This window comes from Megalobrama amblycephala, linkage group LG7 (genome assembly GCF_018812025.1).
Source record: "Megalobrama amblycephala isolate DHTTF-2021 linkage group LG7, ASM1881202v1, whole genome shotgun sequence".
NCBI classification, from domain to species: domain Eukaryota; kingdom Metazoa; phylum Chordata; class Actinopteri; order Cypriniformes; family Xenocyprididae; genus Megalobrama; species Megalobrama amblycephala.
The window spans coordinates 1545608-1571742 of record NC_063050.1 but is presented as its reverse complement, the minus strand read 5'-3'; the positions used below and the strand labels follow the sequence as shown (position 1 = coordinate 1571742).

The 26135-nt window shown below is 41.2% G+C and overlaps 1 protein-coding gene and 1 long non-coding RNA gene across 4 annotated transcripts in view; both read left to right on the top strand.

The window, feature by feature from the left end:
* Positions 1-26135, top strand: part of LOC125271014 (protein NLRC3-like) — a 224362-nt gene that overhangs the window by 172066 nt on the left and 26161 nt on the right. The gene's annotated exons all lie outside the window — the stretch shown is intronic.
* On the top strand, positions 3435-7740 carry LOC125271072. Its single transcript, XR_007185523.1, has 3 exons — positions 3435-3482; positions 7308-7421; positions 7664-7740. It is a non-coding gene; the product is annotated as an uncharacterized LOC125271072 (long non-coding RNA).

Sequence of the window (26135 nt, the reverse complement as noted above, 5' to 3'; positions counted from 1 at the left end):
CGTGAGTGAGAGACGCAGGGAAATGAAATGCAACTGAACGTTTGCTCTATGAAAGACATTGACAAAGACGAAAACTAAGGACATTTAATTATTATTTTATAGTTAGTTTTTTATTTTATCGTTTTTTTATGCCTCGTTAGTTTTGCCAAACACACTCATTACAGTTTTGGTCTACGTGAAATTCTGCATCCGTTGTATGATTTTTTTATTTATTTTTTTCCACCTCGGAAGGGCAACGTGAGTCGAGAAGGGCATATGGGCAGTTGCCCGGGCAACCTGAGCAACCCCCTGTGCAGGTCCCTGCTCTTTTTAATGTCATAATTTGTAATATTTGTGTTGTTTTATATGTAATATGGATTATTTTCTCATCCTTTTTTTTTTTTTGAGGAGGCACTGCCTCCCTTGCCTACTCGGAGGAAACGCCCCTAAACCACACCATGTTCATTCGTTCAGCCAGAAGAGAACTGCTCAGGTTTATTCTGGGCCAGGCATTGCGGTGGTTTAGATCGTACCTATCAGACCGACACAATTTTGTTTATATAAACGGGGAAAAATCTAAGATCACGATAGTAAACTATGGAGTGCCGCAAGGATCAGTGTTAGGCCCTCTGCTATTTTCAATCTACATGCTACCACTCGGCAATATTATAAGAAAACATGGAATTAGTTTCCACTGCTATGCCGATGATACTCAGTTATATATTTCAACACAACCAGATGAAATCTCTAAATTATCCAATCTGACAGAATGTATTAAAGAAGTAAAACTTTGGATGACTAGTAATTTTCTTCTATTAAATTCAGATAAGACTGAAGTATTACTTATTGGGCCAAAAACCTGTACACAGAATCTCGCAGACTACAATCTGCATTTAGAAGGATGTACTGTTACTCCATCCTCGACAGTTAAAGACCTGGGTGTTATATTAGACAGCAACTTGTCCTTTGAAAATCATATTTCATATGTTACAAAAACAGCCTTCTTCCACCTCAGAAACATTGCTAAGATTCGGAATATGTTATCTATTTCTGATGCAGAAAAGTTAGTTCATGCTTTCATGACGTCTCGACTAGATTACTGTAATGCATTATTAGCTGGTTGTCCTACTTCCTCAATAAATAAGCTACAATTAGTACAAAATGCAGCTGCTAGAGTTCTTACCAGGTCAAGAAAATATGATCATATAACACCAATTTTATCATCTCTACACTGGTTACCTATTAAGTTCCGTATCGATTATAAAGTATTGCTAATGACCTATAAGGCTCTAAATGGTTTAGCTCCTGTGTACTTAACTGATCTTCTATCGCCCTACAATCCTTCACGCTCTTTAAGATCACAAAACTCTGGACTTCTGGTTGTACCTAGGATAGCTAAGTCCACTAAAGGAGGGAGAGCATTTTCACATTGGGCTCCGAAACTCTGGAATAGCCTTCCTGATAAGGTTCGGGGCTCAGACTCGCTCACCCAGTTTAAATCTAGATTAAAGACGCATCTCTTTAGCCAAGCATTCACATAATGCATCTCATATCAGATCAATTGCACATGACTATCTTTGCTTAATGTTATGAACAGTAGCTACGCTAATTATTCTCCATTTGCTTTTCTGTTTTGCCTCGGGACACCCGAGGCAAAACTGAAGTCCTCTCTAGGTGACTAGAGAGGACTTCAGCTTCAGTTTGGATCCAGCCTCTTAAGAAGACCTCAGATGACCAACACCTATGAAGAGACGGCGCCAACTCCTGCGAGGACTTCAGAAGACGCAATCATCTGGATCAACATACACATTGCACAATTTCTATATCCAAATTATTGTTAATGTAATTCATTTTTCAGGAGCTCATTGCTTCTACGTTCAGTTAAACTGCTAACAGTGATTGTAAATTAATTGCCTAAATTATTACATTATTTGCTAACTGCATTCTTTAAATTGTAATGTTGACATGCATTCTCTGTAAAGCTGCTTTGAAATGATATGTATCATGAAAAGCGCTATACAAATAAATGTGAATTGAATTGAATTGAATTTATTCTCCATTCTGTCAGCTGATGGAGTTTGAGTTCTTGTCACTGTCGCCTCTGGTGTGTTTAGCAAAGGACATAATATTCAACAATATTACTGATTTGACTGCTGTGACACTATGGAAGAGAACTGAACTGAGCTTTTTACGAGGGACTCTTTATTAAACCAACACTCCAGGTAATAGATTTATATCATTAAGGGTTTCACTGAGAGTTGACAAGTTCAAATGACTGTTTGCGCCCCCTTGTGGAATTTTACGGAGAATGCTGGAGTGTGTGGTAAAGTGCTGCACGTGTCAGTTGTTGTTATGGACCTGTAGAGTGTGTACATGGGAGTTTTTGACTCATTTCAGTGTGGTGTTAATTGTGTGTGTGCATCTAAAAAATCATACCCATACAGCTAGATAATAAATCCTCAAAGAAATCTATGGGCATCTTCATTGTCCTGACCAGACGAACCAGTGATTAATTTACTCGAGCATCGTCTGAGGAGGACTAGAGAGAGCGAGTGCAGAAACACACTTGAACATCCTGTAGTAGAAATCACATTTCTCTCTGAAGTTATGAATGTGTTCGCGCGTCACAGATAACTCCACAATAGATACCCTAACTGTGGTCATGGTAGTTTTAAGGAAAAGAAGGATGTCATATTGAGCAATCCACGCCATTAATCATTAACGAAGTTTAGAAACAGGTGAGATATATCTTCCTCCAGATACTGGACTTTGCACCATGTGACAAGCGAACATTGTGAAGGACAAGAAAAGAAAGTCTCTTCAGACTTCAAGTAAGTTTTAACATTTTCGATTACGGTTATTTTGGGAAATATAGTATTGATTTTATACTGCGTAATTTAAAAATTGAAGTTAAACTATTCCTGTTTTATTCCGGAATAATTATTGCTGCTACTCTAAACAGAAGCTGCTAGAAATACATATTTTGTATGTACATGTATTTCGATGAAAGTTAAAACATGAAGTTTATTCGAAAGGGTAATTGTAAATGAATAATACGTTTCAGAAGTTTTTTCCTTTTTCATTTCGGGCGGTTGTTTTTTGATAATGCGAAATTAAAAGTATTTTTAATCAGACCAGGGATAAAACAGAAAAACCCCATAGTGAGTGTTACCAGTGGTGTCTATACAGGCTTATATACGCCGTAAAGTAAATTTTGTCAATTTTGTCAATTTTGGTTTCGACTTCTTGGGAAAATGCTTTAATAACTTTAAATGCGAATGTCAAGAATTTACACATCTGGTTCTTTTGGTAAGGATATTTATTATTTCCTTTCTGTAAGTAAACGTAACTGAGCTTGCAGAGAGTTAACGCAGTCACATGATCCTTTTTCTCCCACACTCAAGATATGTTACTATGATGGTTTTTTAATCAGATTCACCTGCAGCTTCATCATGGGCTGATTCACAAGGATCCAGAGATGGAGATTGTTCTCCAGGATGCAGGTACTTTCAACAAACACTGTTAAATATTGTATTACATCACATAAGTTTTTGTTTGTTTTAATACTAACATGAAATGTTAAATAAAAAAGTCATAAAGTTTCCTCTTTTGCCGTTTGCACATTAGTTTCTGCTTTGCACACAGAAATGCATCATCAACTAGGCTTTATTGTTATTATCGGGGGAAGACTAATTCTTATTGTGGGGTGAAATTTTACCGGTATATTGCAAATGATAAGATATCGCCCATCCCTAGTTTCAAGTATAGTCAGAACAAGAGGTATGCCTGTCAATTGCTTTATTTTAGGACAAGCAAAACTGACAATATATTAGTAGGAAAAATAACATCAAGCGAAAGCCTTGCCAAAGCATCACTGAAGTTTCTGCAGTTTGTTGGAAATGGAAACCCGTGTATCAAGACTCGTGTGGCTTAATATAACGTAAATTATGTCTTTTACTGAAATATGTACTTGAAAACCAATGAAAGATTTACATTTTTTTTTTAAAAATCATTTTGTTTTATACATATTTTGGACAATGGGGGGTGCCATTATTTTAGGTGTGCAGTGCATTCCAATGGGGATGGCTGCAGCCTGAGGGGGCGAGTGGAGCTCGGAAATATGTCACCTCCACTATTGGAGCTTATTTTAAGGGTAGGTTTAGAGTTGGGTAGGTGTAGACGTTAGGCTTGTTCGACTTGATGCAGCGTCGCAAAGACCGATCGGCGGCTGACTTGAAGCAGTGCACGCCAGTAAGAAATGTTGTCCGACTTGAGACAGCGCTGAAGTCATGTGACTGTGACGTATGGCTTTAAAGTACCGCGAGAGCGATTCGAGATCAGCCGCCTGAGTTAGCCAGCGCAGTTTCTCAAGAGGAGCTGCACTAGCGCTGATGACGACACAGCTGTTTAATGATTGGCCGGATTCACCGCATGACAACGAACGATCACGTGTGTTTCGTGTTTATTGTCACGCCTTCAGTTCCACTAATGCTCAAAAATCTGTTTTTATAACAGTTAAAGCTCTTTTCATGTAGTCGCGATGTTATATTGTGTCATGTTTATCAAAATAAAACTGATAAAAAGCGTAGACCCCGCTACATTGGCATTTAAATAATACATGCTTATGTTGAACTTTATTCTTGTAAAAACAGATGCTGTAAGCAGTACATAAAGTTTTGAATGAAAAGGTCTCTGAAACATCAGTGTATTAGTCAAATATTGCATTTATTTCACTTCAGCTGATAAAGTTTTTGTTTTTTTTTCTTTATTAAATCTGAACGATACAAAGAATAAGAACACAACAAATAGAGTCATTAATACAGAAATATCAGATAAGACAAGAGCAGAGCCAGGGGGAATTTCAAATAAATACATTAAAGATAAAGCATAACTGAATAAAGCATAACTGAATGGTTTTAGCAGCCTTCTTATTTTTTGAATCATAAATGGAATTTATGTACTTTTCATCTCCTCAAAAGCTATAAAAGAAGGTTTAGAATACTATTTGGCTTTGTGAATGGATATTTCCCAGCTGTGATAAAGTTGCGAACCGATGCAAACGCAGCGCGGGTCACTACGGGAAGCAGAAGGTCCGACTTACGTCTCCGTTTTCAGCTCCTCCCCGCCTGCACGCGGTATCTCGCCGTCGGTTACATCCAGCCGCAGCCGATGTCGACGTTAGTAAAACAAGTGGAGGTGACATATTTCCTGTTCGAGAGTGGAGCTCCACTCACCCATGTTCTGCAGCCAGACCCTTCTCGTGCATTCTTCAATGAGGTGTTGTGTTACAGAAACACAAGTCGGACTAAGGCAAACACAGAATAAATACAAAAATACTCTTTAGGTCTTCTACAGACTTGATAAAGTGTTGTGGACAAAAACGTACACAAAATAATGCAATACAGACTATTAGGTGACATTTCCTTAATTTTAATGTTGGTCAGAAAAACACAAACAAAACTTATCCCATGACACATTTTATACAAGAACCCTTAGCTGTTATGAAATATCCATTTCATGCAAAATATCACAGATGGATTACAAAAGTTTAAATTTACAACTAGAGTTAGGTCTAAATGATTTTAAATGTAAAGTTATACGTGAGGGTTGGCATGCCTATTTGTCACCTGGTTCTGATTCGGCAGGCCAGCTCTCTCCCTGTCATGGAGACTGATGAGAGCAGCTCATAACACATCTCGATTGAACAGCTACAGTGAGAAATTGCAGCTCCTTACAGCAAACACTCTCCCTCTCAGTTAGCATCAGCAAACAACAGCCACAGAGACACCATCCATTTTGCCCCACTCTCGCCTCCTGAATCCTCCGATCGTCTTCGTTTTGATTTAATTTAAATTAAACGTCTTCAATGTTTTCATCCTCACTAATTTTGTGCTCAGGCTCAAATTGAAAAGGCTGAACAGATGACATTTTTGTAACACAGTGGGATCAAGATAACAGAGCTGACTTTGGTGCAAACATTTTTTTTTTTTTTTACAGATTTTATAACAATTAAGACATATTTAGCTATTGTATATGATATCTTTATCTTTTGGGGCAACGGTAATCTATTAAGGCATACAAGTCTTCCGGGTTTCTTTTAAAACAAGAGTGTTGATTGTAGGGCTGGGCGATATGGCTGAAAACTGTATCACGATATCAGTGTTTCATATCGCTGCTCAAAGCTGCCTAAATCGATGATTTAAAGCATGTAATCATCCATCCTGATGTCAAAGCGCCACCCACGGAAATGGTCGAGCACCTACGGAAAAACGAGATATTGTCCATTTGTTTTAACCAATACAAAATTGCGAAATTCAGACACAACTTTCTTCTCACGTTTCATTTCATTTCATTGTTTCATTTAATTCGGTTGGTTCTATTGCGTTATTATATTGAAAAATGTCGAGAGCGCATCAAATGCGCGAGCAATCTCTCCACTCACAGGCGGATTCCCTTGCACAAAACTGGACGCGCGCGCGCTCTCGCTCAGATATCACATCTGCGCGTTCAAACTTTTGTCCTCCTGCATGTGCAGCCGTGAATCTAGAATTGTCTTCTCTCCAGGATTTAATGTTGCCATAAGCGCAACATTATAGTGTGGGCACCCATCGGCAGAAACATTAATCGGCGCATATGCCAAGTTTGCCAACAAATGTAAATCAATATTTACATAGTGTAATAGTTGTAAATTTATCTGTCTCATGTGTCGCGCATTGTCCCGCAAACTCACATCTGTCCTGCAACAGATCACCCTAGTCTAAAGTCACAATTAACACTTTTCCTCTTTTATTTACAATTTCCTCGCTCGCTGCGGCACTCATTTTCTGCTTATCAGCCGTCGGTTACTGAAGAGGAATCCAGCAGCCAAAATTGATACTGCTACATGATTGGCTGTTAGCGTGTCACTCCCTACGTTGCTAGGTTACCAGAGAGCGAGTGCCTTTGTTAATGCAACCAAACTTGCTTTCGCAACCTCTGTTTTCTTCCGACGAAGAATAAAAAATATCGAACGTTTTATTGAACACATTTTTATTGATATCGATCACGTGTCTATCGCGATACATATCGTTATCGTTTTATCGCCCAGCCGTAGTTGATTGATTTTAAAACTATGAAAGATTTGTCTACTTTTGAGATGATTTGGCACATTGTGTATTGTTTCTGAAGATGATTTTTTTTTTCTTTGTATTTTTTCCCCCCTGTGAGTGTCAATTGTTTTGAAGTTAAAACTATGGAAGTTTTGTTTATTTTTGAAGGTGATTTGGCTTTTTTTTCTAACATGAAAGAATGAACACAGTAATCTGTAAACTGAATCTGTTCTGTTACAGTTCAGTCCAGCAGAAGAGCTCAAACCCAGAGTCCAGCTGTGTGTCTCTGAAGAGTAACTGGTCTATGGAGGAGCCAACAAAGTTTAAGAGTGAAAACACACAGCCTGATCTCAGGTATATTATTTCTATAAAATATATGCTTATAGTCATTATTAATATACAGCAGTATAATGAGTTCAGATCCTGTAAGTTTCAGTCTGTTAATGATTTCCATTGTGTTCTTGTGCAAATCTCTATGTATTGTATTGTTAAAACATTCACACACTGTAAAATCTGTCGGTCTGTTGCTCAGTTAATGACACGATTACATCAATATCAGTGTGTCTGATTCTTTACCCTCTTCATTCTGATTTAAGGTCAAATCTTTTATCCAGTCCAGTTAAAAACAAAACTGTGATTCGACCACAAAACTTTAATGAAAGCATGAATCCTGGTTTCAGGTAAAATGGAGGACTTTTTTGTTGTTGTTTAATTTTAGGTGCTGCAATGCACATCACACATCACTCAATCACATGATTAAATAATTGCAACATTTGAGAAACCTAATGATGTTCTGTGTCTCATAATACAGTAAACAAAATGATCTATTTTGTAATTTATGGATATTTACTTCTTAAACTTGTGTAATAATCTGGTATTTTAATCTTACAGCCAGTGACTCTAAACCTGAAGTCTTAAACACACTGAGATCAAATCTGAGAAAGAAGTTTGAGTGTTTGTATGAGGGAATATCAAAGCAGGGAAACCCAACACTCCTGAATGAGATCTACACAGAGCTCTACATCACAGAGAGTGAAAGTGGAGAGATCAATAATGAGCATGAGGTGAGACAGATTGAGACACAGTCCAGGAGAGCAGAAACAGAGGACACACCGATCAAATGCAGTCACATCTTTAGACCTTTACCTGGACAAGACAAACCCATCAGAACTGTGCTGACAAAGGGAGTCGCTGGCATTGGAAAAACAGTCTCTGTGCAGAAGTTCATCCTGGACTGGGCTGAAGGGAAAGAGAATCAGGACGTCCAGCTCATATTTCCACTTCCTTTCAGAGAGCTCAACTTGATGAAGGACAAAACACTCAGTCTTTCAGATCTTCTTCATGCCTTTTTCCCTGAAACAAAAGAAATGGAAATATCCAGTGATCAGTATAAAGTTTTGTTCATCTTCGATGGTCTGGACGAGTGTCGTCTTCCCTTACATTTTAAAAGGAATGAGACTTTACGAGTTAAAAACCAAAAGAGTTCAGTGGACGTGTTGCTGACGAACCTCATTGCGGGGAATCTGCTTCCCTCTGCTCTCATCTGGATCACCTCCAGACCAGCAGCAGCTGATCTCGTCCCCTCTGAGTGTGTCCATCGAGTGACAGAGGTACGAGGCTTCAGTGACCCACAGAAGCAGGAATACTTCAGGAAGAGAATCAGGGATCAGAGTCTGTCCGACAGGATCATCTCACACCTGAAGTCATCAAGGAGCCTCTTTATTATGTGTCACATCCCAGTGTTCTGCTGGATCTCAGCCGCTGTTCTAGAGAAGATGTTGAGTGAAGCAGAGAGTGGAGAGATTCCCAAGACTCTGACTCAAATGTACACACACTTCCTGATCCTTCAGACCAACATCAAACATGAGAAGGACTATGAGAAGAAAGTGAAAGATGAAGACATGATTGTCAAACTGGGGAAACTGGCATTTCAGCAGCTTGTGAAAGGCAACCTGATCTTCTATGAGGAAGACCTGAGCGAGTGTGGCATTGATGTGACAGAAGCATCAGTGTACTCAGGATTGTGCACTCAGATCTTCAGAGAGGAGTTGGGCTTGTATCAGGGGAAAGTCTTCTGCTTTGTTCATCTGAGCATTCAGGAACATCTAGCAGCTCTATATGTGCATCTCTTCTTTATAAACAAGAACATCAATGTGTTTGACCAGATTACCAAACCAACTAAAGCTTCACTATCTGACCTCCATCAGAGAGCTGTGGATGAGGCTTTAGACAGTAAAAATGGGCATCTGGACCTTTTCCTTCGTTTCCTTCTGGGTCTGTCAGTGGAGTCTAATCAGAGTCTCTTACAAGAACTAAAGACACAGACAGGAAACAGCTCTCACAACAATGAGGAAACAGTTGACTATATCAAAGAGAAGATCAGTGAGAATCCCTCTCCAGATAAATACATCAATCTGTTTCACTGTCTGAATGAACTGGGTGATCTTTCACTAGAGAATGAAGCTGAACCTCATATGAAGTCTGGAGGATTACGTAATGTGAAACTCTCCTCATCTCAGTGGTCAGCTTTAGTTTTTGTGTTGTTGAGCTCAGAGCGGACAATGCAGGAGTTTAACCTGAACAGCTTAATTGGAAACAGCTTAATTGGAGGCAAAAATGATCAGTAAGTAACACTGAGTTCAATCATTACAGTCTAAAACATTATGAACAAAGAGAAACAAGAATCTGATAAATCTGTAATCCTGCAGATGTCACACAGAGTTTAGTAGTTCATATTTTAATGTTTTTTTACTTCTCTCACACAAACACTCCCAAAAATCACTCCTCTATACAGGAATAAAGCACAGGGATACAAACTTCTCTGTTTTAAATCCAAAATAGGTCATTTGAGTGATCAAAAATGTTTTAACTTCTGTGTGTATTTGTAAATAATAACCATATCACATGCACAGAGGTTTATATTTAGTGTGTTTTTGCAGCATTGAGCGTTGTAGCCAATCACAGACATGTCTGTTGGGCGCTTGAAAGCAATGGCCAATCAGATGTGTGTATATCACAGGGCAAAAATCAATTTCTGGGATATTGTACATAATTTGCGGGCATCTGGGAGACGCTGGGTGCTTCTCAAACAGAAGGCTGTGTCCTAGTAAAGCTGCATATATCTGCTGCCACGTCATCAAGCACCTCTAAAGGTCGTCTCAGTTTGAAGGATCCTTTGAAGGCAGACTTCGTTTCACGTCCTTCATTCAGCTCATTTTGAAGGATGCATCAAGTGTATCCTTTATGTCCTTCATTCACCCACAATCCTTTGCACACATTCCAATCCATGAAAAATAACTGATGGAAGCGAGTCTGCACTTATCTGAGTTCATTATGAAATGTAAGACAAAAATAATGTTTTCAGTGATGAAGGCATACATGTTATCTTCTGTTTTGGTGTAAATTAATCACTAACACTAAACTGCCAGTAATGTAAGCCACTGAGAGACACAGACGGTTGTCATTCACTGAAATGCATTAAGAAAAGATTTTTAATGCTAAGTATTTTTAATACTAAGTTTTATTAGTATTTTTGTGCTGTGGGAGCAGGAACGTGTGCCGTAGCCATGCGCACTTACTAGAGCGTCTCATTCTAGTGTTTAATGCTGAGGAGGACTCGAGTCTACAAGCCTCAGAAGGACTGGACTATAAAGACACAAACTCACTAGGATTCAGCCTTCTGTTTGACAAACACCCAATATCAATATGTGGGAGACTCCTGGAACTTCCGGGAGAGGTGGAATGTCTCCTGAAATTGCAATGGTTGACATAGTGATAACCATAGCAACGGAAGGGGAAAAAAAATCTGATGTGTGAAAATAGATCTGTCACTAAGTGTTGTAGTGTGAATGCAGGCTAATAGACCACAACAACACTGACAAGAAAAAGATAAAACTAATCTGTGTTGGCAGAATATGTTCAGTAACTTCTTTAGTCAGATACTAATCAAAAATTTTGACATGTCCTTTTTAAAGCAGTGTTTATTTAAGGTATTTCATGTATTATATACTTATAATATTAATTGATATTATTAGCATTAATAATTAATATATTTTTTATTTTCAAATAGTGATGCAGTAAATACAGGAGATGAAGTTCTTCAGAAGATGCTGCCTGTGGTTACAGCAACTAGATCAGCTGAGTAAGTAACAATGAGAACAATCATCACTGTTAATACTTTATAACATTTTTTACTTAAAAATATAAATTAATGGTTCAATAAAAACATGAGCGTCACACTTCAGCTTTCAAACCCTCCACCTATCTGACCTGCTAGACTTCTATTGTAAGAGCATTACTGTAAATGTGTTTCTGTTCATTTCTTACAAACTGAGACATGATAAAAATTACTTTCTGTGTTTTAGCTGAGGTAAATGTATGTTCTCTGCTGTGAGTTGAGGCGATCCTAATATTATCCATGTTTCTTTCATGCTATAACTAGTAGTAAAGAGGAAAAGATAACCGGTTCACTCGTGCTCCGCACTGCTGCTTGAACTGAGACACTACAGCGATCTGTCAGCCACATTAAAGAGCGCCAAAAACACATTTATTGTTTGAATTTCTTAATACATTTGACAGAATTTGAAAGCTGAGATTTTCTTATCAAAAGTGCATCAACTGAAAACAGCACAGACTAAAATATTGATTCTCTGGATTTATGGATTGATATCAGTTCATTAAAATAAAGATTGTTTAAAATTAGGGATGCTCCGATCGATCGACTGCAGATTGTTATCGGCCGATAATCAGATTCTATTGCTGTGACCCAATTCAGAGGCTGCATCCTTCGAAGACCGAGTGTGTCACAGTGAAGGCTGTCCCAATTAGAAGACTCCTCCAAATGTGGCTTTTGTTTGTCGTGAATTGATGGGTAAATCAGATAAATCCAAGATCAGTGCTCCATAGGCTAGACCTTCCCATTTAACAACACTCATTCTGACCCTCGAAGGATGCAGCCTCTGAATTGGGACACAGCTTATGAATCGATCAGGAGTCACTAAAACAGGCCGATCTCACCAAACAAACACATAATTGATTATATCAGACTTCAGCGTCACAGTCATTTCATCACCAGTGTGGAGTTATTACACGATCTCATGAAACAATGCACTTTAAAGCCTGACGATTTAAGAACATTGTGCAGTAAGAAGTGAAACAGCGCTCATTCGATACGAGCTCATGGTTTCTGAGACCGGTTCAGAGCGCAGTCAGCACACACACCTGGAACACATAAAGCTGCTGCTCATACAGAGCGTGAGTACTTACACCTGTTTCACACACACTCCGTCTGCAGTACGTATGCGTTGCAGGAGCAGCACCTGCATATTGTGCTTTCACGTATGTCGCGTTTGCCGTGCACAGCTGATCCGTGGCTGCAGTGGCGTAGGCAGAATTTTATTTTTGTCCGGGTCTGGGCAGAAGTGAGCGGGCACTTTCACGTAGGGTCCTATAGCCTACATATTTACTACTAACGGTGGTTAGTTTGCAGCAGTGCCTGAAATTATCTTTTCCAATAAGTTTAAAATGATTTTTTACCTTTTACCATTTTTACAATTATTTTATAACCTAATTAAATTTATGCCTGATATTTTGTGTCAAATTAATTAACAAATCTTGTGTGTCATTTAATCAATGAATTCATTTATAACAATAAGATACACTAGGGATGTTACCAATCAAATGAAATCAATATCAACAAAATTAATCTTTGCAATGTAGTGGAAACACAGAAACTGAATCTAAAGTGCTTTTATATGCATTTATACACACTGTTTGATGAAGTTCAGAGCTGACAAATGCATTTAAACTGCAGTTACAAATGCATAAATAATGTTTTAAACATAAAATGCTGAATATTGATATTTTTAAATTATAAAAAAATGAAAAGATAATTTAAATTGTCACAGACACGTCAGGTTCCACCTCACTCCCTTACCCACGCACTCAATCACCAGCATACTAATCACCGCCACCTGAAGATCATCAGCACCGTTATTATCACCAGCACTTAAGCTTCCACACTCACACACACTCACTGTCCGGTCTCGTTTGCACTACAGCCAGTTGTATGCTTACCTCAAGGACTCCAAACGCTATACTTACCTGCCTCCATCGTCTCCATCGTCTCCATCGTCTCCATCATCTCCATCATCTCCATCGTCTCCAGTGCTCCTCGTGTTCCTCGTGTTCCTACCTGCCTGTGTGTGTGAGTGTCCCAGTCATCCGTCTCCAGCGTCTCCTTCCATCCTCACCTGCAACACAACAAGAAGGACAGTATTACCTCTCATTCTTCTCCAAGACCAGCAAACTCATCATTCATTTACCTGTTGCTCTGCTGATTACCTCAATAAACCAACATTACTGCTTTTATCTCTGCCTCCGGTGTCTCTGTTGTAACAGAAGACCGGACCATAACAGCATTAAATCAGCATAAGCCTCACCGATCCATTCCAGGAGCTCGTGGACGCACTGCGCCGAGCACTCACCCCACAACCACCGTCACCCACCGCCGCTGCTGCTTCCGCATCCACCGTCACCACTTCTTCTCCTGTGTTTACCCGCCAGTCCCATGGCCAAACCGGCGCCCTACTCAGGATCGGCGGAGGATTGCAGTGGATTCCTCCTTCAATGTGAGTTGGTCCTGGAGATGCAACCGCACCTCTACCCCACCGACACAGCTAAAATCTCGTTCATAATCTCCCAACTGCAAGGTAAGGCCCTTCAATGGGTGGATTCACTCTGGACTCAGAAAGGCTCAGTTGTAAAGTCTTACTCGGCGTTCGTCTCTCACTTCTGTGAGGTCTTCGGAAAACCTCTGGCTGATTCTTCAACTGGTGAGAAGCTTTACAATCTAAAACAGGGAAATAAAACTGTTAATGATTATGCCTTGCAGTTCAGAACGCTAGCCGCCACCAGCGGATGGAATGAACAAGCCCTCATCACCACCTTTCGTCAAGGATTGGAGCCTAACGTGCGGTTGCATCTCGCTGCATACGAGGACTCCATAGGACTCTAACGCTTCATCCAACTCGCCATCCGTGTGGGTTCTCGTATGCAGTCGTGTCTCCTTGAGCACCAGGGCCAGCCACTTTCCAACACCCTCCTCCATCGGTCCGAACCCGTCAGCTCTCCAGAACCAGCAAGTGAACCCATGCAAGTGGACAATTCCCGTCTAACATCTGCTGAAAGACAGAGAAGGCTGACCCTGAATCTGTGCTTATACTGTGGATCTCCGGGGCATGTAATCTCCACATGCCCAACTCGTCCACCTTCGGCCCGTGGTGAGTGCTATCATTCCCTCCATTCAAAAAATGAAACCACTCACTACTATTGTGAACCTTACTGCTGCTAATGCCTCTGTTCCAGTGGTGGCGCTCCTCGATTCAGGGTCAGCAGGAAATTTCATCTCCGGCGCCCTCTGTCGACACCTCAAACTCAAGACCTCGCCTTCTCCGATTAACTACCAGGTCCACTCCATGACGGGCAAACCCCTAAGCCGTAAGATGATCCGTCGTTGTGTGGGACCTCTTCAACTACAAGTGGGTATACTTCACACGGAGAACATCCATCTGCTGGTTCTGGAGGAATCCACCGCTGACGTGGTTCTAGGGCGCCCGTGGCTTGAACAGCACAGCCCCACCATCTCCTGGCGCATGGGTGAAGTCCTGAAGTGGGGCGACCACTGCTTCTCCAACTGCTTCCCAGTACTTCCGGTTCCAAGATCTCCTCTCTCCAAGACAATCTCCATCAATGCCACGTCCATCGAAAGTCCTGTTGAGAAGCGTTCTGTGGATATTCCACCCGACTACGCCTCCTTCAGTGACGTCTTCTGCCCGCAACGCGCCTCCAAGTTACCTCCACACCGGCCATGGGACTGTGCCATCGATCTGTTACCGGGTGAGCCAGTACCCAGGGGACGCATCTACCCCCTGTCAGTACCGGAGGAGAAGGCCATGGAGGAATACATCAAAGAGGCCCTTAACCAAGGATACATCCGCCCGTCTACTTCCCCTGCTGCTTCAAGCTTTTTCTTTGTGGCAAAGAAGGACGGAGGCTTGCGGCCCTGCATAGACTACCGCTCACTCAACAAGATAACCGTCAAATTCCGGTACCCACTTCCCCTCGTCCCAGCGGCCCTGGAACATCTCCGTGGTGCCACTGTGTTCACCAAGCTGGACCTCCGCAGCGCGTACAACCTCATCCGGATACGCGAGGGGGACGAGTGGAAGACCGCCTTTGTCACGCCCACCGGCCATTATGAATATCTGGTCATGCCGTATGGCCTGGTCAATGCCCCCTCCGTATTCCAGGATTTCATCCACGAGGTGCTCCGGGAGTTTCTCCACAAGTTTGTGCTGGTGTATATTGACGACATCCTCATTTACTCCCGGAGCTTGGCCGAACATCACCATCACGTTGCGGAGGTCCTCCTAACGCTTACGGCAATTCCATCTGTTCCTCAAAGCAGAGAAGTGCTCTTTCCACCAGCCCTCTGTCCACTTCCTGGGTTACGTAATTGATCACAGTGGCATCCGGATGGACGAGGGGAAGGTCTCTGCAATCCAGACCTGGCCAACTCCAACCACCATAAAAGAACTTCAACGCTTCCTCGGATTCTCCAATTTCTATCGCCGCTTCATCAAGAACTACAGCACCATTGTCAGCCCACTCACCAACCTGTTACGCAAGCAGCCCAAGTCTCTGTCCTGGTCCCAGCCTGCCACCAACGCATTTGAGACCCTCAAGAAAGCCTTCACCACCGCTCCCCTCCTCATCCACCCTAACCCGGACCTGCCTTTCGTTGTGGAGGTGGACGCCTCCACCACCGGAGTGGGAGCGGTCCTGTCGCAGCAGCAGGGGACACCAAGTAGACTCCATCCATGTGCCTTCTTCTCCCGCAAGCTCAACCCGGCGGAGGTCAACTATGACATCGGTGACCGTGAGGTCCTGGCAGTCAAGTTTGCCCTGGAAGAATGGAGGCATTGGTTGGAGGGGGCTAACCATCCCTTCCAAGTTCTCACTGATCATAAAAACCTTGAGTATCTGAAGGCTGCTAAAAGACTCAACCCTCGCCAAGCTCGTTGGGCCATGTTCTTTTCACGGTTCAATTTCTCCATATCCTATCGTCCAGGTTCCAAGAATATAAAAGCTGATGCTCTGTCTCGTCTTCATGTTCCAGAGGAAAGGAATGAAACTCCCGAAACTATCCTGCCTGAATCCTATCTTCGTGAGCCCCATCCAGTGGTTCGGAAGAGACCTTACCCTCCTCCAATGCCTCCTCACGCACTCCGCCGGGTTGCCCCCAGGGCTTGCAGTACATCACACGGACACGACGCACTCCACTCCTGCACTCCGTTCACTCTTCACTTGGCACTGGCCACCCGGGGGTCAATGAGACCCTCTCGCTGCTCAAACAGCGCTTCTGGTGGCCCAACATGGCCAACGACGTCAGGAGGTTCGTGCAGGGCTGCAGGGAGTGTGCCATCTCCAAGAGCCCATGCCATCTTCCCACCGGCAAGCTCAATCCTCTGCCCATTCCTGAGAGACCCTGGTCACACCTGGGGGTGGACTTCGTCACCAATCTCCCCGAGTCTGATGGTCACACGTGCATCCTGGTAGTCGTAGACCGCTTCTCCAAAGCCTGCCGTTTGATTCCCCTGGGAAGTCTACCTACCGCCATGACTACTGCAGAACTAATGTTCAACCATGTCTTTCGTCATTATGGAATCCCCGAAGACATAGTCTCTGACAGAGGGCCCCAATTTATCTCCCGTGTCTGGAAGGCGTTCTTCTCCCTCCTGGGTGTGACCGTCAGCCTGTCGTCCTGGATACCATCCTCAGTCGAACGGGCAGACGGAACGGAAGATCCAGGAGATAGGCCGCTTCCTGTGTACCTTCTGTCATGGCCACCAGGACTCCTGGAACCAGTACCTGGGTTGGGCCGAGTACACACAAAACTCCCTCCGACAAGCCACAACTGGACTGACACCTTTTCAGTGCATACTCTGCTACCAACCCCCACTGTTCCCCTGGGACAGGGAACCCTCCAACGTTCCGGCAGTCGACTACTGGTTCCGGGAGAGCAAGAGGGTTTGGGACTCAGCACACCACCAACTGCAGAGGGCCCTGCGCAGACGCAGAATGACAGCCGACCTTCGGCGCTCCAACGCCCCTACCTACCAACCGGGGCAGAAGGTCTGGCTGTCCACCAGAGACATCAGGATGCGTCTGCCCTGCAAGAAGCTGAGTCCCCGCTTCATTGGCCCGTTCACCATCCTTCGACAGATCAACCCCGTCACTTATCGCCTTCAACTCCCTGCACAATACAAGAGAATTCATCCTACCTTTCATGTCTCACTATTAAAGACTCACCACCCTTCTGTTCTTCCCTCCACAGAACCTGTCGTGGCAGCCGTCGAGCCCCCCCTTCCACTCATCCTGGACGATGGTACTGCCTACGTGGTTCGTGAAATTCTGGATTCCCGGCGCCGTGGTGGTCTACTGGAATATCTGGTAGACTGGGAAGGTTATGGCCCCGAGGAACGCTCATGGGTCCCAAAGAATGATATCCTTGATCCTAATCTGTTACAGACTTTCCACACCAACCACCCGGACAGACCTGCCCCACGCCCTAGAGGACGACCACCACGACGTCGGGGTCCTCGGCCCTCAGGAGCGGGCCGTGGGAGGGGGGTACTGTCACAGACACGTCAGGTTCCACCTCACTCCCTTACCCATGCACTCAATCACCAGCATACTAATCACCGCCACCTGAAGATCATCAGCACCGTCATTATCACCAGCACTTAAGCTCCACACTCACACACACTCACTGTCCGGTCTCGTTTGCACTACAGCCAGTTGTATGCTTACCTCAAGGACTCCAAACGCTATACTTACCTGCCTCCATCGTTTCCATCGTCTCCATTGTCTCCAGTGCTCCTCGTGTTCCTACCTGCCTGTGTGTGTGAGTGTCCCAGTCATCCGTCTCCAGCGTCTCCTTCCATCCTCACCTGCAACACAACAAGAAGGACAGTATTACCTCTTATTACCCTTTAGCACAAATGGCTCTGCTCTCGATCAGATACATGCGTGTGTTGAAACTCAAACTCTCCTTGCATCAGATATCAGCGAGAGCATGACTCGCGACAACACTCGTGAAAATAATGTGCTTTTGGGTCGAAATTGTCATCTCACTGCGTGGATATAATGGAAATGAAACATCCAGTTGACGTTAATTTGAGTTAAATAAGAAGCTAACTAGCGCTGAAACGTGTTGTTTTTGAAATCATGCTGAGGAACGTTGTGGCTTGTGTAAGTTAGTCTTCAGACATGCGCGTCAATCTATCGCTTGACTCTTCTTTCCAGGGAAATCACTAACAAAATGCACACAAACATGCCCCTGCTCTTAATATACAAACATTAATGAACTTAAAAAACTATATGAGGGCAGATTCGAACCTGATAATTAAGTCAAGTCAAGTCGCCTTTATTTATATAGCACTTTTTACAATGCAGATTGTGTCAAAGCAGCTTTACAGTGATAACTGGTATATAATTTTGGCTGCACAGCAGCTCTTAAAGAAAATGGTAAAGCAGGCAGATGTAAAGCACTGTTGAATATCAAATGTCAAGTCAAATTCCCCAACTAAGCAAGCCAAAGGCGACAGCGGCAAGGAACCCAAACTCCAACAGGTGACATCAGGTGGCAAACAGGTGTTAAAATGGAGAAAAAAAACATGGGAGAAACCAGGCTTAGTCGGTGGGCCAGCTCTCCTCTGGCGAACAGTGCTTTGTTACAATTCAGACAGCTATCATAAGTCCGATGGGATCGCAACATTCAAAGTATTTATTCCAGTTCCATCCAGTTGAGGATCGTATTCATCACGCCGGTATGGACAGTTTGTTGAGGAGTTGTGCCACTGATTGTCATGTCAATTAGTACGGCTGAACTGAAACCCAGTATGGATTTATTTATAATATAATTTGGAGTAATGGGGGTGATGTGGGGCACTGGGCACCCACCAGCGGAAACATAAATCGGCGCATATGGCTGAGACCCACAATCTGCCCTACCTAAACTTACAGCCGGAGTCACTACTGATATTGAGTCTGTTATTGGGGTGTGCGATATATATCACCTGAGATAATATTGTGATTGTTGTTTTAACAACATGCGATCTGAAATTATCGAGTATTTCTCTCACTTTACAAAAACACACACAGAGAGTTGCACGCATACACTACGTGATGTAAAGTTAGTCTAGTAGGTTAGACTAGTGCACTGGCGCAATTAGAGATCACGCTTTCACTGTGTGATTAAAACATTTATAATGCACCCAATATTCAAGATAAGGGGGTAAAAGTACATCTTGATATGCCTTAAATATTTATATCAGAAATTGCATTATTGGCCCAATTGTAGGCGCTATATCTCAGCTGCCTTTGTGGGTGCGTTAACAGTTGCACTGGGGACTTATTCCCAATGCACTTGACTGTCACCATGCACATTTTCAATATTTTTACTGTAGCATTTTAAAGTTATGGATCCATGAATTTGAGAAAAGTAACTTAACACCAAAAGCAGCTGAGATATAGTGAATCTAAATGGGCTAATAATGCAATTTCTTCTGTGACAGTATTGTCACATTTGTCAAATTTATGGGTCCATAACTTTAAAATTCTACAGTAAAAATGTCTGAAAATGTGTATGGTGACAGTCGAGTACATTGGGAATAAGGCCCCAGTGCAACTTTTAACGCACCCTCAAAGGCAGCTGAGATATAGCACCTCCAATTGGGCCAATAATGCAATTTCTCCTGTGACTGTACTGTCATATTTGTCAAATTCATGGGTCCATAACTTTAAAATTCTACAGTAAAAATGTTTGAAAATGTGCATGGTGACAGGCGAGTACATTGGGAATAACGCTCTAGTGCAACTTTTAACGCACCCTCAAAGGCAGATGAGATATAGCGCCTCCAATTGGGCCAATAGTGCAATTTCTCCTGTGACTGTATTGTCACATTTGTCAAATTCATGGGTCCATAACTTTAGAATGCTACAGTAAAAATGTCTGAAAATGTGCATGGTGACAGCCGAGTACATTGGGAATAAGGCCCCAGTGCAACTTTTACCGCACCCTCAAAGGCAGCTGAGATATAGCGCCTCCAATTGGGCTAATAGTGCATTTTCTCCTGTAAGTGTATTGTCACATCTGTCAAATTCATGGGTCCATAACTTTAAAATGCTAGAGTAAAAATGTCTCATAATGTGCATGGTGATAGTCAAGTACATTGGGAATAAGGCTCTAGTGCAACTTTTAACGCACCCTCAAAGGCAGCTGAGATATAGCGCCTCCAATTGGGCTAATAGTGCAATTTCTCCTGTAACTGTATTGTTACATTTGTCAAATTCATGGGTCCATAACTTTAAAATGCTACAGTAAAAATGTCTGAAAATGTGTATGGTGACACTCAAGTACAGTAGGAATAAGGCCCCAGTACAACTTTTAACGCACCCTCAAAGGCAGCTGAGATACAGCGCCTCCAATTGGGCCAATTTCTCATGAAACTTTTGTCACATTTGTCAAATTCATGGGTCCATTACTTTAAAATGCTACAGTAAAATTGCTCATAATGTTGCATGGTGACAGTCAGGTGCACTTGGAATCAGGCCCCAGTGCAACTTTTAACGCACCCTCAAAGGCAGCTGAGATATAGCGCCTCCAATTGGGCTAATAGTGCAATTTCTCCTGTAACTGTATTGTCACATTTGTCAAATTCATGGGTCCATAACTTTAAAATGCTACAGTAAAAATGTCTGAAAATGTGCATGGTGACAGTCAAGTACATTGGGAATAAGGCCCCAGTGCAACTTTTAACGCACCCTCAAAGGTAATTTATTTCACATTCACTTGTAGCAAAAACAGAATAGTCTTCTTTTATGAGATGATATCAGAACGTACAGTTAGAAGATATTACTTCTTTTAAGCAAAAGTAGTGTGCATGCAAAACAATGATAACATGATCATTTTGTTTAATCATCCATGTTTGATGTTCTGGAGTCCTTCATCTGAAGTCTTCATAACAGGCTGGATCCAATCTGGAGCTGGAGCTGGAGCTGATAGTCTCTAGTTACCTTGTGACATTGAAATCTGTAATATTTGCTTGAATTAATTTTTTTATTGAGTTAATTCATTAATGCATTCAGATGATGACCTTTGTAATTTTACAGTAATTTTCACAGATATTTGGTGTTATTTACATTTCAGAATAGTTTATTATTTTTTTCTAAAAATAGATAATATAAAATAAAAAGCGTGAAAAGAGAAAAAACACACGGTCCTTCAAGATGAGCTGATGACACGTTCAATAAACAAAGAATACTATATTTTAAGTGCCTTTATATTTTTGCAGCCTATTTTTGCTGATATTATCAGTGTTATTTGCATTTCAAAATAGTTTATTTTCCTTTAATTCTGAAAATAGACCCTAAAAGCAACACAATACCTTAAAAAAGCGCGAAAAAGAGAAAAACCGCACTGTCCCTAAGTTGAGCGTGGATAAGAAGCTACAAACGCGGAAGCGTTGCGTCTTTTAAGGTGGACCGGATAGCGTCAATAAGAAGCTGCGAATAAGAAGCTGGATTCAGCCTCCTGCATCCAGTGTAGAAAAGATCACATATTATAATGGGTTCATTTGACACGTCACGTCGCTCTCGTCCGGTGTACACAACTCTTCTGCTTCCCTTTTCTGTGTTCATGTTCTGTAATTGTTATTCATGCAATAATAAAAAAAAAACTCTTCTGCTTCCGCTTCCTGCACCATATGGCCTCGCCCACTTTGTTGCGTGTTCCCAGGGAAGTGTTTTGCATGGTTTATGATGTCTCCAACCTGGGAAGAAGCTCGTTGTAGTCCAAACCGGTTGTTTTTGTAGGCATTAAACTGCCATAAATTTAAAAGACAATATCTCCGTTTGCATTGAACTTTCAGCGCTGTAACTTTGCTGATACTGTTAATGTTCAAGCAGCAACATTACACACTAACTAAAGTTAAAAAAGTGAAATCGCATTGAACCACCCCTTTAAAAAGTCAAAGCCTACTTACTCTGGACGTGCTGGTTTGGGCTCATCACCGGCTGCAACCACTTCCTCATATATGCTCTCAAATATGAAACTCCTGCGATTCAGCAACTACCTGCACATGCTCTCATTTGTGTAAAGTAGCCTTGACAAGTTTGGGTGAGTAAAGCCAAAGCACACAAGATATAGTTCCTTCAGTGGCCTGTAGATGGCAATATTGCTTTTTTTCCTAGCAGAAATAAACTGGAGCAGAGAAAGTTAGGTGCAGTGTTAATTTCGTTAACGAAAACTATGACAAAATGTTCGCTGATTACCTTTTTTTCCATGACTAAGACGAGATGATGAGAGACGACACCAATATCGTATTATGATAACGTGACTAAAACAACACGTTCCATATCGTTGTGAAAAAAGACGAGACTGATGTGGCTAAAAGAAAACTTTGCCAAGACTTTTGACACTTTTTGTTTTTGTCGAATAAAGGAGACAATACATTACAGACTGTCTTTATGAGTGGTCATGCTTACAGTTGCCAGATTTCCAGAATTCAAACCCCCCAATCAGAGCTTTTCTGTTAAAAGAACACGTTTTACTTAATCTTTGCAATCTGGCAACCACACACGAGCTCTCTACACAAGAAGCGCGGATGATCTGAAAACACAGACAAGTAAGCTGGAGTTCAGCGATCTTCATTTGAGATTTTCTACTTAAAATTAAAGTGTTAGTCAGGTGGGCTATATTGCGCTGCTCGTTTGCTGACTAAATCTGCAACCAAATTGTAGGCTGATATCCAGCAGTGGCTCTCAAACTGACGTATGTGAACAAAATGCTGAGTTAAAATAACATAAAAACTGAACATGTATTTCTAGCAGGTAAAATGCCTTAAATACACGACATTCATTCACCTCAATTACCTCATCTTTCGCGGTCAAAACTGACTGACTCCACGCCAGCAAATTGCGCTACATTAGTGCTGTTCTCTACAATATACCTTTGTAAAAGTGGGGATTTACCACAAGAACAAATATAGATACAGACTGCATATAGATTTAAGGTTAAAACTCTCTTCGATACAAATAACTCTGTGAGTTATTGTTTTTAATGTTGATCATATAGAGAATACGAACCGACGTCATGCCGTGTTGCATGTCGGGGCGGCGCCGCCATTTTGACAGGATCGCCCCCTACTACTTGCACTGAAATGAATACAGATACTTGCTTACTTTTTGTTTTGTTTCTGCCATTAAGTGGAACATTCACATTTTTAAGGGTATCGTTTGCAGGGAACAGAAGCTATTTTATAGCATCGCATGATAATTTTATTTATTTTTTATTTTTTCACTGAAGTTTTGTAGAATTTCGTTTACAGTGTTCATCTGTTTACCGTGTCGCACACTGGACGCTCGCTGCTGCTTCAGCCATCATATGAATATCCAAATAAAAGTATGTGTTCAACACGCTGAGAAAAATCGATTCATTTATTTGTTGGAAACGTTTAAATGATGCTTAAACGAGCATATTGAGTAGGCCTACAACTGTTGTCATTGTAAATATTCCTTTCCACGATCCCAGAGAATCAGAGATTATGGGTCAGTCAGCGGACAGACGGACACGAACACACTGTATTTTTATATTTCAACAGATGACAAACAAATCAAAACCCTAGGAGCTTGTCAACAGTTTAGTAGTGAGTCCTTGCAAGGGCACCTTTTAAAAACGCTGGCTTAGTGTATTATGATGACATTATATTAAAAGATGTGCAGACGAGCCCTGAATATGAACGCAACGCTTTAACAGATATGTACATAATCTTGTGTTTGTCTCGGTGCATTAAGCGTTTCTTCATTCTTAAAAGCATTTGAATGTCCCCGTTCAAGTTCTACTAATTCACGAGCGGAGTGACCCAGCAAGCAATAGCCGTCATTTCACCGTCTCGGTTAACTATAGACCCGATATAGTCCGGCTATGTGTAACCCACTTTTAGCCAAAATAATCTTTCATTTGGTTACATGTCGTTTTTGCCAAAATAACTTGCGAGGTGTATGATATTGCATCATGTAAGTGAAGTCAACAGTGATTACAAGGTGTTTGGTTTCACATCTTTGACATGTTACATTGTGTAGGCTGTGCGTAGCCACGATTTAGCTCGTAGTAAGACCGGCTACTTGTAGCCCACCTGTAGTCAATCCTGATTTATTGTAGTTTTTGGACAGGAAGTGCATGAGATGGTTGATATCTCATCATGTTCGCAATGTCAATGATTTCTACAAGATTTAAGTGGCATTTCATGACATGGTCTATATGTAGTCACGATTTAGCTCTGAATTGGATAGGCTATGTGTAGTCTGCTTTTAGTCCACCCGGCGAAATCGAGGCAATTTATAGTCTAGTTTTTACGGCTTGGCTATAGCCCTGATTCAGACCAGCAATGAGTGTAACCAAAATAGTGTTTATTTTCGACCACAAAGCTTGTGGGATTCTTGATATGCTTGCATTTATACATAAATATGCAAGTATATATTTGAAACAGCATATTTTTGCTGTCACACAATCCTACATTCTACGATATCATATATATATCATATATATATATATATATATATATATATATATATATATATATATAATCAGGGTATAGCCAAGCCATATATTAATTATAATTATATACCACACACATATATGACTGTATTTAATTTGAAGTTAAATAAAAATTTGCAATTCTCAACCGCTAGATGGCAACTGTGGCTCTACTGAGACATGACCACTGGCAACGCGAGACTTGAACGTTAGCTCTCGATCACTGTTGCCAGATCTCGCGATAAACATTTCCGCATTTTACAACTGTTGGAGACGAAGAGCAAGCAACAGCAAATGTTAAAGCAAATTCTTTCCTGCTTTTGGTCTTGTAAGTATCTGTGTTTTTCATTTTGACATGTGTTTATTATTTATGTACATTATGTGTAGGAACCGTGACATTTTAGCGGGTAACAGTGCAGACTCAGAGTAAAACGTGGTTAGATTAACATACATGCACATGTACTGTATGTTTCCTTGTGCCCTAAAACTCTGTAATTATCTAAATACAAGGGGGTAAACATGAAACCTGTGCACCCTACTATTATTTGTTATGGAAGCCTTGTATATCTTTTAATCTTTTGATCATTATGAAATAAAAATGTGAGCTTTTGATTTGGCAAGGCAAGTTTATTTTGTATAGCACATTTCAACAACAATGTTCAAGGTTATTCAAAGTGCTTTACATAAAACATGGAATTTATGGAACTGAAAATTAATCAGGTTGTTTTATAAACCAAAAAAATATTGTTAACATTTTTTATTTAACTTTTTTTTTTGGTCAATGTTTTATATTTTTATTGTTACACGTTGTAATTTTCTTTTAATGTTTATTTGTATTGTATTTGTAAAACTTAATTTATTATTTTTTTTATCATTGTGCATTATCTTGAGTTCTTTTTCTAAATAAAACCTTTTATATTTAATTTGTTTGGACGGATTGTCATTTATGAGAACCTGTTATATTTAAGTGAAAAGAATCCTTTAGTCATTATTTAGTTGTCTATTGCATGCATAGATGTAATCATTCATTAGTAGTGTAATTGATGACTAGTCTATTTTTAGGTTATAGTTAGACGTTCATTAGATTTTCACTGACAGCCCAATTTTGCCTTATTTTAGCCTAGACCCGTATTAACCGTCTATTAGACATAAATATGTAGTTGTCTAATAGTTGTCTAATTGATGACTAGTCTACTCTTGGGTTATGGTTAGACGTCTATTAGATTTTCACTGACAGCCCAAATTCAGCCTTATTTTAGCCTAGATCCATATTCACCGTCTATTAGACATATATATGTAGTCGTCTAATAGTCGTCTAATTGATGACTAGTCTATTTTTGGGTTATGGTTAGACGTCTATTAGATTTTCACTGACAGCCCAAATTTTGCCTTGTTTTAGCCTAGACGAC